General features: G+C 45.8%; 1 pseudogene; it reads right to left on the bottom strand.

The window, feature by feature from the left end:
* Positions 1-2,524: 2,524 nt before the first annotated feature.
* Positions 2,525-11,771, bottom strand: LOC144172959 (uncharacterized; annotated as a pseudogene).
* Between the last annotated feature and the right edge of the window lie 1,087 nt (positions 11,772-12,858).

The following is a 12,858-nucleotide window of genomic DNA, read 5'->3' on the forward strand; positions in this document are numbered from 1 at the left end:
ATCGACGTACAAAGCGAACATACTAGTTGGAGCTCTGTTAGGGCGTTCGGTGAAGCCTTTCGTCTGAGGATGGTAAGGTGTTGAGTGACGGAAACGGAAAGTATAAGACGGAGAAGTTGTTCAATGACGTCTGCTACCGCGGTCACAGATTAGCACCCGTGGAGCGCCGTGTCGAAGAATAAGAAAGTGCAGCATATTTAGGGCCACTTGAGCAGCGGTGGCGGTCGGTACAGCCTCGGTTTCAGCGTATCGCGAAAGATGGTCGACGCAAACGGTAACCCATTGATTACCAGTGGAAGAGCGCGGAAACGGACCTACAAGGTCGCTGCCTACTTGTTCAGACGGTGAACTTAGGAGTTAACCGTGTGAAGAATCCGGATGGAACATGGGTAGGGCACTTCCCCAATGACCGGTAGTACATCACCGTGCATTGTGCGCAGAACTTCCGAACGCAAGTGTGTTGGCCCAACAAGTAGAAAACCGGCTCCCAACGGCAGGTTGTTTGTCTTCCAAAGCAGCTGGTCCCGCATAACGAAGCGGCGGGACGAGTTTGAATCAGGAGCCGCTGCTAACAGCGGTCGTAGGCTGGAGTCATTTTGTTGCTCCACGCAGGAAGTTTCAGAACGAGGACACGTTGAGCTAACCACTACCAGGCAATCACCCTTGTTGTCAGCGTCTGCTTTGGGTTCAGGGGCAGGGAGCGGAGAAAAGCAGTCGGCGTCCGCGTGGTGGCGGCCACTCTTGTAGCGCACACCGAAGTCATGCTCTTAGACACAAGGCCCAGCGGGATACATGACCAACTGGATGGTGGAGCCCAGTGCGCGAACACAAAGCGTGGTGGTCAGTGACCACAGTAAATGGGCTTCCGTATATGTATGAGCGAAACTTCTTGACCGAAAAAATTACTGCCAAGCCCTCTTGCTCTGTTATAGCATAATTTCGCCCGGCTTTGCTCAGGCATCGGCTAGCATAAGCGACAATATACTCAACTGGATTAAGCCTTTCAACAAGCATCACTCCAACCACGATTACACTCACGTCAACGTGTATCTCAGAGGGCCGAAGTAACGCACAATAGCTTCTGATGTCGAAGAAAGGTGGGCTCAGAAAACGACGCCTCACGTGCTGGTGTCCAATGGAATTGGACGTTGTCGTGCAAAGGTGCATAAATGGTGACGCTAAGTCCGCGAACAGAGGAACAAACCGAGGAGAGTATGAGCACAACCCCACGAAGCTGCGGAGCTCTCGCACTGATCGTGGTTGTTTGAAGTTGCCGACAGTTTCGATCTGCCGAGATTCAGGTCGGACGCCATCCTTGTCAATCATGTGGGCAAGAAGCAGTGCTTGACGCTCGTCAGAGCGGTCCTTATTTGAATTCCCCACGAGGCCAGCACTCTGTAGGCAGTTCAGGACGCTATCCACGTGGCAGTTGTGCTCATCGAACGTTTGTCCCACAATTACTACATCCTCAAGGTAACAGAATCAAATATCCACTTCAAACCACGCACAATTGTGCCCATGAACCCTAGGAGGTTGCCGGGGCATTGCATAATCCAAACGACATTACGTTAAATTCAAAAAGACCGCCAGGGGTGACGAAAGCCGTTTTTTCTTGTTTGCCAGTTCCATCGGGACTTGCCAATACCTGGACCGTTGGTCACGGACGAGAAGTAGGACACTGGGTGCAGACAGCCATTACGGCATCTATAACAGGAAACGGGTATACGTCTTTCCTCGAAATGGAATTGAGGTGCTGATAGCTTACGCAAAATCGCCATGTACCGTCTTTTTTCTTGACAAGAATGACCGGTGCAGCCCATGCACTAGTTGACTCTTGTAAAACAGCCTTTTGCAATATTTCTTTGACGTGATCCGCGATAACCTTACGTTCATATTGGGCGACTATATACGGCTTTTGTCGAATGGGACGTGCTGAACCAGTTTCAATTGTGTGACGCGCACGTGAAGATGGAATTTGGATTTTGCCGGCATGTGTTCGAAGTCAAATAAAGACGCATGTCGGGATAGAATGGTCACCAGCGTAGCACGCTCAGCTGAGGAGAGTGATTTGTCAATCACGCCCAGAAATGTAGAATCACACGTGCAGCTAGTAGCAACCTGAGGTTCTCTTTCACACAACACCGTGACAGACACGCTCGCGTGGGCGTCAAAACGGGCAAGTTTCATGCCTCTAGGAAGAACTACGCCATGAGCGGAGCAGTTCAACGGCCACAATGAGCTGTCAATATTTTTGAAGTGAATAAGACACCGAGGAAACAAAATTAGAAACTTTGAAACTTCATTTCAGCTTTTCCACAAACAGAAACAAGTCGGAAAAACTGGGGCAGCGAGAAAAAAGGAATGTTAAGCCACCGCTTGACAGGCCTCGCCACCCGTTTTTTTCGGAAGTGGTCACAATTAACAACCCAACTTGGGTACATTAACAAAAAATATTTCGCATAATCAATAGAAAAAGATACACGCATATAAAATAGGCACATATTTTGAGGGTTGTAACAAAGCATCAAAAATCACGAATGAAATGACTACGGAGCATAGAAAAAGACATATTGGGCAAATCATGACGAAACCCAATGTTCAGAAATTTAGGCAAAACTTATCTTAGCATATACAACCCACAATTCGTTCTGCATCGGGGCACCACGAAAGTGTGAGGATTTCTTGTGGCATAAGGTGTGTCATATGGCTGGAGTGCAACAAGGCTGGAAAAAAAATTATAATTTCTTTGCGTAGCTCTTTTACAGAAACATGCGAACCTGTAATCTAGAAACCGGTGAACAGGTACAATATTATATTTTAGATAAATTGGCCGGGTTGGGACGTCGTATGGTGCGTTGCAAATTGTGCGGAGCATGCGCTTTTGCAAGGTTTGTAGTTTTAATGTATTTGACAATGTAGTGCTGCCCCACACCAGAAAACAGTAATTAAGACTGGAGTAGAAAAATGAATAATACAACAGAAGTTTTGTTTGCACAGGCAGTAGGTCTTTGTTCCGGAATGTGATGCCAGTTACCCTAGAAAGCTTCGCACATGTCTGGGTTACATGGTCGTCCCACGACAAAGTGAGTGTGAACAGGACTCCGAGAGAGCAGAACTTTTCTACTTATTCAATAAGGGTGTCACCTAGGTAAAGGGCTGGTGGGTTATTACTTGCTTTCCTTTTGCATGAAAGATCACAGCTTTTGTCTTCAGTTTGCTTATTCTCAACAAATTACTGGATGCCTATTGCGTTAAGGATGTTAGGACCAGGTTTACAGCCCTAGCCAATTGGTATACGTCAGGAGAAGAGAGAAAAATACTGCTGTCATCGGCATATATGATATATTTAGCCTTCTTACTTACGTTAATGATATCATTTAGGTAAACATTGAAAAGAAGCAGACCCAACATGCTTCCCTAGGGTACCACGTTTGAAATTTTTATGGTATCTTAGAGTCATTGGTTAATTTCTACATATATTGGTGTCGGGATGCCAAATAGGACAATAAGTTTTGAGGCATGACCCCGTACGCCATAGTGTTCCAATTTAGAAAGAAGTATATTATGGTAATGTAATCAAATGCCTTACTGAAGCCAACAAATACACCGAGTACAAAGCGCTGTTCTTGAAAGTTTTCCAGTGTGTATTCTTTTGGAGCAAGTAAGGCATGTTCATTCGATCTGTTAAGAGTAAAGCCGTACTGACTACTTGTTGTAACGGAGTTTTGTAGCAAGAATTTATGAATACGCCGATGGATACTTTTTTCAAGCCCCTTTGAAAAGAACCGGAGTACGGAAATCGGATGATAATTATCTCAAATATTTCTGTCACCTTTTTTAAAAATAGCGGCTACTTTTGCGAGTCGCATATCAGATGGGGATTTCCCTGTCGATAACGAGGTATTGTATATGTGTGTGAGACACGGTGCTATTATTTCAAGTACAAATTTTAATGGCCCGGTTTGAATGTTGTTACAATCTAAGCTGCGTGAGTCCCTCAGTGTTTTTATGGTAGAAAAAATTCTGCTATGTCTGTTGGCTCAACAAACACTGACTCAGGTGACCTGTCTCCAAGGTAGTGAACAAAACGTGGGTTACTTTCTCCATGGCCTACATCGGAAAAAAATGGTTAAATTTTGTAGCTAAACTTGAATCGGCGATCTCTTTACCATCTATTAATAAATTTTTACATGACCTTGGGTACTCCTATTCAAGAGTTGATTAAGTATTCGCTATTTATTTTTTGGACAGTGGTCAAAGTTCTCAGAAAAAAGATAATTGTAATATCCTGCCTTAGCTAACTTTATCTCTCTGTTTACGCTATTGCGTAAAGATTTAAAGCTCTTAAGTATGTCAAGGTTTTTATTTTTAATAAATGCTACGTAGAGCTTGTTCTTCCTTTTGATAAGTCGGACAAGGCGGCGTGTCATCCATGGCTTCCATCCTTTCTTGCAGGAGCGAATATTTAAAGTAGGGAAGCATTCGCTATATATTGGAAGGAAACGCTGGAGGAATTCCGCATAAGCCCTTGCAACTGACGTTTCATTATAAACAGGTTCCCAGCTTACAAGCGCAACACGGCTTTTGAAAATATCAAGTGATGCCCGAGTGCAACACGGCTTTTGAAAAGATGAAGTGATGCCCGAGTTATCGGCTGCCGCCAGTTGCTAACTGTGGTTTTAGGTACATGCTTTTCAAGTAACACAAAACCAGGGAGGTGGTCACTGATATCAGCGGCAATATGCCCAGGAAAAAAAATGTGGTCGTTATTTGCAAGTACCAAGTCTATTTTGTTCTTCGCATAGATTTTTCTTCGCACAGTTCCCGACGAGTGGCTCCACAAAAGCCATAGAGCTGTAGGGACGCCAACAGCGGTCATCGTGACGGGCGATGCTGTGTGTGCTGGCAGAACCACGTCATCACAAACAGTCAGAATTTTCTGAGCTGGAGAATCTTGGTTAAGCGAGAGAAAGAGAAGAGAGCAAGAGAAGACAGCTCACTGACAGTTCACCGGCGCCACAGTGAGCGGTTGCACCCCAATCCCGTAAAAAGTCCATCCCGAGAATGACGTCGTGTGCAGAACTTTAAAAACACCTCGAGTTCCACTGTAAACGTTTTCCCAGCCACAAAGACGTTCACACTGCCAACACCCATAGGACCGAGCCATTTGCCACCGACTCCCCGGAATGGAAGAGCCCGATCCCAGTGGTAGTTTACGACCAAGTCTTTCCTTGAGCTTATAACGCATTACAGAAACGGTTGCCCCCGTGTCCCCTAAAGCCATTGTTGAAACACCATTGGCAAAATCTTGACCCTTTTGTTTACCCATAGACACAGGCACATGTTTATCGATTACAGACTGCCCAGCTGCCTCACCCCTATCCGTCGCAGCGGTTCGTTTACCGGGGGTGGTGATATCGGGTGGCTGTGGGTCTATGGCTAGCGCCTCTCGCGCATTTTGGGTGGTATCAGGCAGAGATCCGATGAAGGATAACAACTTCGCTGCGCACATTCTCCGTAGGGGGTCGGAAGTACTCCCGGAGACCAAGATGAGTCCAGCCTGAAGGACGTGCGCTGAAGATACGTGTTCGCGGCTGAGTAGGTTGGCGGCTGGCGTCGATGACAGCAGAATTGCTGGATGTGCCCCGCCAAGCCCCGTCGGTAGCAAACAGGCGTCAAACTCCTCGTATCTGACCGTTCAAAAGACACATTCGGCAAATCTGGATGGTAGGCACGCTGACCAACCTTTTAGTTTCCTACCTTTAGGTGATGCATTTGTAGATTCGGATCGTAACAGTCGGTATCAGGAAAGCCGCCTGGCCGCCAATAACCTTCGTCCCTGTTATGAGGACCGTTAGGATTTCCCGGGGATCGGTGGGAATCTGCTTGCAGCGTGGATGGACAAACGCATGCATTCATCGTAAACACAAGGACGTGGCACTTGTGTGTCACGTCTTCATGTGGCCGCACTATTTGCTGTATGGGAGCCGCCAGATCCGCGGTAGTCCTGCTGTCAACCCTTGCGATACGTTCGATAAGCGGCCAAACGTTCGAGTTAGACGGCGTTTTTAGAGCTTCGAACGTGCGGCTAAGCCAAATTACACCCGACACGGTGTCCAAATGCTCCTTGCTAATGAGGAATGTGTAGGCATGTTCTGTGATTTCCTTCAGTAGATGATCCACCTTGTCAATTTCAGGCATTTCGGTGTTCACCGCTCTACACACCTTCAGAATTACTTAAATGCAGGTGTCGCAGGTTTCCCCTTGGACTAGACCTCGCTGCAGTAGAGTTTGCTCCGCCGGCGTCTTTGTGGCTAGAGCGTCCCCGGAGCTTTCCTTCATAAACTCTACTATCCGATTCCACTTCATAAACTTCGCTTCAGGTTGGTCAAACCACACCAAAGCAGTCTTCACCAAACAAAATAAGCAGTTTGCAAGTTTCACTGCCGCATCCCTATTGTTGTACGTGCTCATTCGTTCTAGATGGGTGAGCCATTCATCGCTATCTTCACCCGCTTTCCCTTCAAACTTCCGCGGTTCATGTTGCTGCTGCCAGCAGCTAGGCGGTATGGCCGAAGACTTGCCTTGAGGCGCGGGGGGGGGGGGGGGGTGGGTTATGGCTTCACGGACGAGAGGCGAGCCACGCGATTGCTTCGACGAAGATCCAGTGAAGCCGCTGTCCACTGGGAATACCCCGCACCACCACCAAGACTGTTATGGTAAAAGGGGTTGATTTCCAGGAGAGGACGGAGAAGCTTCCCAGGAACAAGTGGAGCTCCAAAAGCCCAACGCCGCTTTATAGCCCTAGGATTGTCCATCCGTCATATGCACGTCCAAGCATGTGAAGCGTTACAATATTACAAAGAAAGCAATCTATCTAGTCTTGCCTAATAGTTTCGAACAAAACTGTCCTTCATCACTGGCGGTCATACTTGCTGCCCTATCATTTTGAAGCTTACCAAAGCGTGTGCAAGCATATCATACCTCAACTCTTGCTCCTTTAGAGATCAAATTTTCTCTGGTGATTCCAAATAATCATGCCTATCGTCTAGATAAAGCAATTGGTGATTTACGTACTGGCACAACCATTGAGCCTTTAATTATTATTTTACATAAACCGCAACCGCATAAACATAACTAAGCGGATGTGCGAGCACAGGAATTTTCCTGAGGAAGAAGGAGAAGATAAAAAAAGTAAAAGAGACGTTTTTGCACTACTACGTTTTAAAGCAGGCCAAACGAGCTCACCCAATGTTGCGCAATATTTTCACAGGGTTTATTTAGCCGTAGCTACTCAAAGTGCCCGATGATGATGTCGCCAATTTCCTTTTCTTTATTTCATCGCGAGTGACAAAGCTACACATGCTTTCTATACAGATTAAAATTTGGTTCTTTGTCAAAGTATGCCTTAGTAGGCCTCTGTTTCTCAAAGATAACGCCGATACTGAAAGTTGCCATACCGGGCGTAATCCCTTAAAGGGCTTTGCGAGTGCATCTTAGCACAGAGATCTAAGGCATGAGTACAAGTTGAAGTTTAAGTTCAGGTTAAAGTTTGTTCGACTTTGGAAAAACATGAGCCAGTACACAAACAAATGAGGTCCGAAAGTTGAGAACTGTCGGGGGACATCATTACAAGTGCAGAGTGCCAAAACAAACCGGAGCCAGAGTTCACAACAAATGCTCATGCCCAACGATTCATATTTTTGGCTTTCTCTTGCCTAGTACGTGAGTTTCCATGTACCGTGTCAATGGAGAAGCGCGCGTTATTTTTGTCACTTCGGCGACACCTTGGGCATTCGCCTTGTTCTATGCGTCGGTCAATAGGCAGGTTGCTAACACCTGTACAACAGGCAGGTTTCGGCACCAGGCTGGTTTATTGTTGCCTGAAAAATGTTTTCTGAGCGGTGCCGGTCCGGCGCAGTTTTCCCAGCCGCCGGAAACGCATGTGGCCACCAGTTTTGGAAAGGAAGGTGCACTACTAAAAGTACACCAGCTCACAGCGGTCGTCCTCGACGCTACTCGCAAAGTGGAGCAACCGTCGTATAGATTGATAGCAATTCTAGTATACTGAAAAACTGCCAGTCAAATATTGTGCCGTCATGCAGGTCGCCATAACAGAAGCGTGTAAACGGGATTTCGACCTAAAGTGGTTGTTTTTCAACTACTTTGATGTCATATTTAGGGGTACGTGCCCTGGTGTGTTGCCCATTGCTGTCTATGTGGTGTTGCCCTTCTTTGGTGTTTTTTGTCGACCAGCATCCGTCGCGCGGTTTTCCTGCTGTCCTTTCGTGGTCTTAATGGGTGCCCCTAACCCTGGAAATGACGGAAAGTCGTTACCACCGGATCAGGGCGGTAGTTGTTGTTGGCCAATAAAAGGATATATATCCGCTCGTCAGAAATATTGAAATACTGGTAACACGCCACAATTTGAAGCGCACCATTTGGAGTAAGGGTTTTCGCAACAGATTAAGCGGTCAGTTGTTTTCCTGACGTGATGCGTCATGTTAGAGAACAAATTCTATGTCAAGCACTGCTGGTGCCCCCGATGCTAGGAAGGTAAGAGGTACAACGTGGCCTTCATATCGAAGTCCCCTACCGTTGTTCATTTAGACCTTGATTTTCATGGCACGCTTGTTTTTTTATGCATAAACTTCCCTCTTGACCCACGGAACTCAGTGATTTAGTGTCCAAAAAAGCTCTTCAACTATATTTGGGAGTGTAAGAGAGCCTATTGCGTTCGACATCAATATGATTAGGTGTATGCTGGTTTTCGTTCACCTTGTAACGGTAACTTCGACAGCCTTGTTTTCTTTTCCTGCTGCTTTCTTTCAGAGTTGCAGCAAAGCGACTTTTATATATTTGCGTACCACCTCGTCGATAGCTCCTAAAATCACCGCTAAATCCTATCTCTGATATAGTTTTGCCTGCAAAAGACATTCATACAGTGCTTCAAATGCCACCATATATTTTGGAACACTCTTGGCTATAGACGCTTTTAATTGTACGGCTACTTCTGAGTGCTTAAGCAGCGAATACTTCTTGTTTGTGCAGGCTGCATTAACATTATTTTTATACATAATTGAGATGTGGCGGGAAGGAACATGATATAGGAATGGGAGCAGCGTGGGAAATAGAATGTGTTGCCTCACACAGTATTACGTCTCCACCATCATTGAGCTGCCCTGCTGTCGTTAACTCATGAGGCACTTAAACGCATGTTATTAGGATTGATATCTTTTTAATAACGCTTGTTCTCATTTATATTGAGGGCTTTGGAAATCTGCAGGTATTGTCGTTGAGGTTATTGAAGGTGACCTTTTTACTATGCTTTCCACTCGATTTCTGCAGATAATGCGCATTATATTGCACCTTCCAGCTTACAGATAAGAAGACTGCTACCAAAAAAAGCAAAAAGAAATTACGCGTTATAAATTTAAGTTATATATGAGATGTGATGAGTTCAGGTTGAACAATTTGCCAAAGTGAAGCCGCTGATTTGTTTGCAGAAAATTCTGCCTGATTTCCGCCGAAAAATGGCTAAACCATATATAGAATCAGGTGTTGCCGCACATGCAGTTTCACAGCATGCAGTTCTTGTCATGATTTTCTATACACGACGGCTAAGCTAAGGTTAAAAAAAGTGCCTTCAGTGTATACTGAAGTTTTATGTGGAACCAACAAACCTCGCTTGAATTCAATTCAATCAGTGGGGCCCTATTTTGCGAGCCGCGCGTTTTCAAAACGCATGAAATGTTTTACCCACGCTTAAGCGAAAAGTAGCCGTATTTATACTCCATTTCATTTCTTTATGGCATATAATGTTACCAGCATGGCAAAGGGAAATCCAAAAAGGCCTATGTTTTGCTGAGAAAGCTACAATGAAAAGTCACCTGCAGAAGGATGGCACATAAAGCATGATCAGAAACCCTATATTTAATAGGTACGGTGAATTGGAAAAGAAAATTATTTTTCTGGAGATATACTGTATGATTTTATTGAATACATGCCCATATTGATAGAGTAGTCAAGCATACAAAAACATCCGATGCAATATTTTAAACAAAAGGTATGTAGCTCCCGCAAAGCGATGAAAATAAGGTAAAAAAAGTACTGCTTGTATCCTGTATGCTCATCCGTGTTCATTCATTATGTACAATCTTTCGAGCACCTTTGTGCGTAAATAATGGCCCAGATATCCTTTACAACCCCACTGTTCCTATGATTTTTTTGTGCCTTATTCTCTTTGCTTCTTAGAAAATCAGAATCTAGCAAAATCCTCAAACAAACCCAAATATTCTGCACGCTTGCAGTTCTTCAATAAACCGGAACTTTAGTGATAAATATTGTGACACAACTACGAAGCTGACTGTGTCGCTAACTAGAGCAATATTGCCTGTTAAGAACGATTGGAAGCATTGAAATAAGTTCCTCAAGTGGCGTCCTCGAGATTAGTCCCTAAAGGACGGAAACCGCCACCGCGAATAAAAAACTTTAATCTTCAGTGCCTTTACACCAGCGCTTAAAACACAAATCGAGTGTGTTTTAACACAAACAGGAGACTCAAAGAAAAACAGGGAAAACACTCTGTAGGAGTGAAGGGTTGTGGCGTTTCATTGGCTACTAAAGGCGCTCCGAGCTGTTGCATTTGCAGAGGCTGCGTAGGCTATGCCGCTTTCTCGTGACCACCCTATGGCCGCGTATCTAGGGACGTGCATGATTCGCGATGCAGGTACTTTCTGCAAAAGCCGGTGCTCAGCGAGTGAGCTTGCTTGTGAGTCGTTTTTTAGGCTAATGGCATGCGTAACCATGGGTTGTGTTGACGGTGCGCAAACACACTTTTCAGCCGATTAGTAACGGAGCTAGAAAGCTAGAAAGAGGTATTGTTCCGGAAGATGAAGTGTGCTCGCTATTAGAGAGGCCGCTCGTTGCTATTTTGGGGTCACAATCTCTTACATTGAACATTCACACGGAGACACCTTTGATACCCACAGCATCTGTAGGAATATATGACGTGAATGGTGAATATATGTCCAACCAAGTTGGATATAGAGCATATGTGCGTAACAGGATTGAACTGGGGCGTAGATGTGAGATGAAAGGCTGCTTCGAAATTTTGGCTATTTCTTGAGACGGTAATTAAAGTTAACTAATTACTCTTCGAAGGGTATGGCTCTTTAATAGGCGAACAATGACTTGTTATTCACTACGTCAGGTAACGATAAGGAAGCTCGCTGAATGAAGCGGCGAAGCCTTTCCTATTGTGTGTATACCAGATCTTAGGGCAACGTGTAGCCCTTTGATACGTTAAGGTTGAATAAGGTTTTTATACCGTATAAGGTTTTTATACGGCTAAATTAAAGCACACAGGAAATAGAAAAAATAAGTGCACTTTGTTCAGGATAAGCATTTTGTCGTGAAAGTGAGCTATGGTTTCAAATTGCTTCGCTGCGTTGCGAAGACCTTCCATTTTGGGCGGTGGTTCGTATTTCCAATTTGGTCTTGAAGATTACGGAATCGTACCTGTCCCGATTGGTTTGTGGGGGAGTTTGTATACAATTTTTTTGCGTATAATTGAGGTTGACAGCAATGGTGAGATGATCGCTTCCCATACCACAATTTCTCGTGTTGCCCTGGTTTGATAAGGTTCAGAATGGGCGTTATCAATCCTGGTGAAGATTCATTTCTCAGATCGTATTAAGGCAAACGCCATGTCGAAAGTGTGACAGATGAAAACTTGGAAGCTTTCTTTCTGGTACGTACTTGATATGCATGGTGTCTATTTTTCAAAAATATTCATCGTAACTATGTGCATTAGCGTCTATAAATAGGAAAATAATCCGAAATCATTCCGGTCGGGAAATTGGAGACGCAAATGAAGTCCTTCATGTCAGCTTTCTTCTGGATTAGGATGGTGTTCGTGTTCTTCCAAGATTCTTGTACACTCGCTGTAATTAGGCATTGCGTGTTTCTTTCACCTGTGGATAAAAAAATTCCCTCGCACTTCCCCGAGGGGGAGAGTGTGTAAGTGCGAATGCACGGTTGTTGATTGCGCGATTACGGTGGATATCGTGATCTTGGAGTGGAGAGGAGGCGCCCAACATCCGCAGTCACTGAGCGGAGAGAGGAGGAGGAGAGTAGCGCCCGCCGTTACGGCGAGGGCTACACGAGCGCCCTCACGCGTCGGAATGCGGAGCGCCCGCTACGCGAGCGAGAGCTCTCCCGCCCGAAGTGGAGAGGAGGCGGCCAACACCCGCAGTCACTGAGCGGAGAGAGGAGGAGGAGAGTAGCGCGCGCCCATCTCCCCCCGTTGCTAGGGAAGACGAGGAGGAAGACGAGGAGCGCGCGCACCCGCAGCTGTTGCTATGCGGACGACGGCGGCGGACGATTCAGGCTCGCTTAAGAAGTGCATTCGCACTTAAAACTATGTTCTGTCACTCAGATTACCCTATCGTAGAAGATGACTGGGTGGAAGATGAGTGAAGATGAGTGGGCACGTCGGCTGGCCGCACGTCAGCGTCATGACAAATCCGCTGTTGTTCTTTATGCAGTTTCTTCTGCTCGACCTGGCGACGGCTGGCACTACAACGGAAAAGGAAACAACTCTCGTCATTCACACGCGCACCACCAACGGAGACTGCGCACAAGAACTACCGCTCTACGATGAGCACTGGGCATCTGGGTTACCATCGTCAACGACATCGCCGCAGCAAAGTATAAGAAGCCTGTCGCCACCGGACCACTTCAGTGGGCACATCGGCTGGCCGCACGTCAGCGTCATGACAAATCCGCTGTTGTTCTTTATGCAGTTTCTTCTGCTCGACCTGGCGACGGCTGGCACTACAACGGAAAAGGAAACAA

This window comes from Haemaphysalis longicornis, unplaced genomic scaffold (genome assembly GCF_048455015.1).
Source record: "Haemaphysalis longicornis isolate Haplotype H1 unplaced genomic scaffold, Haemaphysalis longicornis Haplotype H1 scaffold_28, whole genome shotgun sequence".
Taxonomy (NCBI): domain Eukaryota; kingdom Metazoa; phylum Arthropoda; class Arachnida; order Ixodida; family Ixodidae; genus Haemaphysalis; species Haemaphysalis longicornis.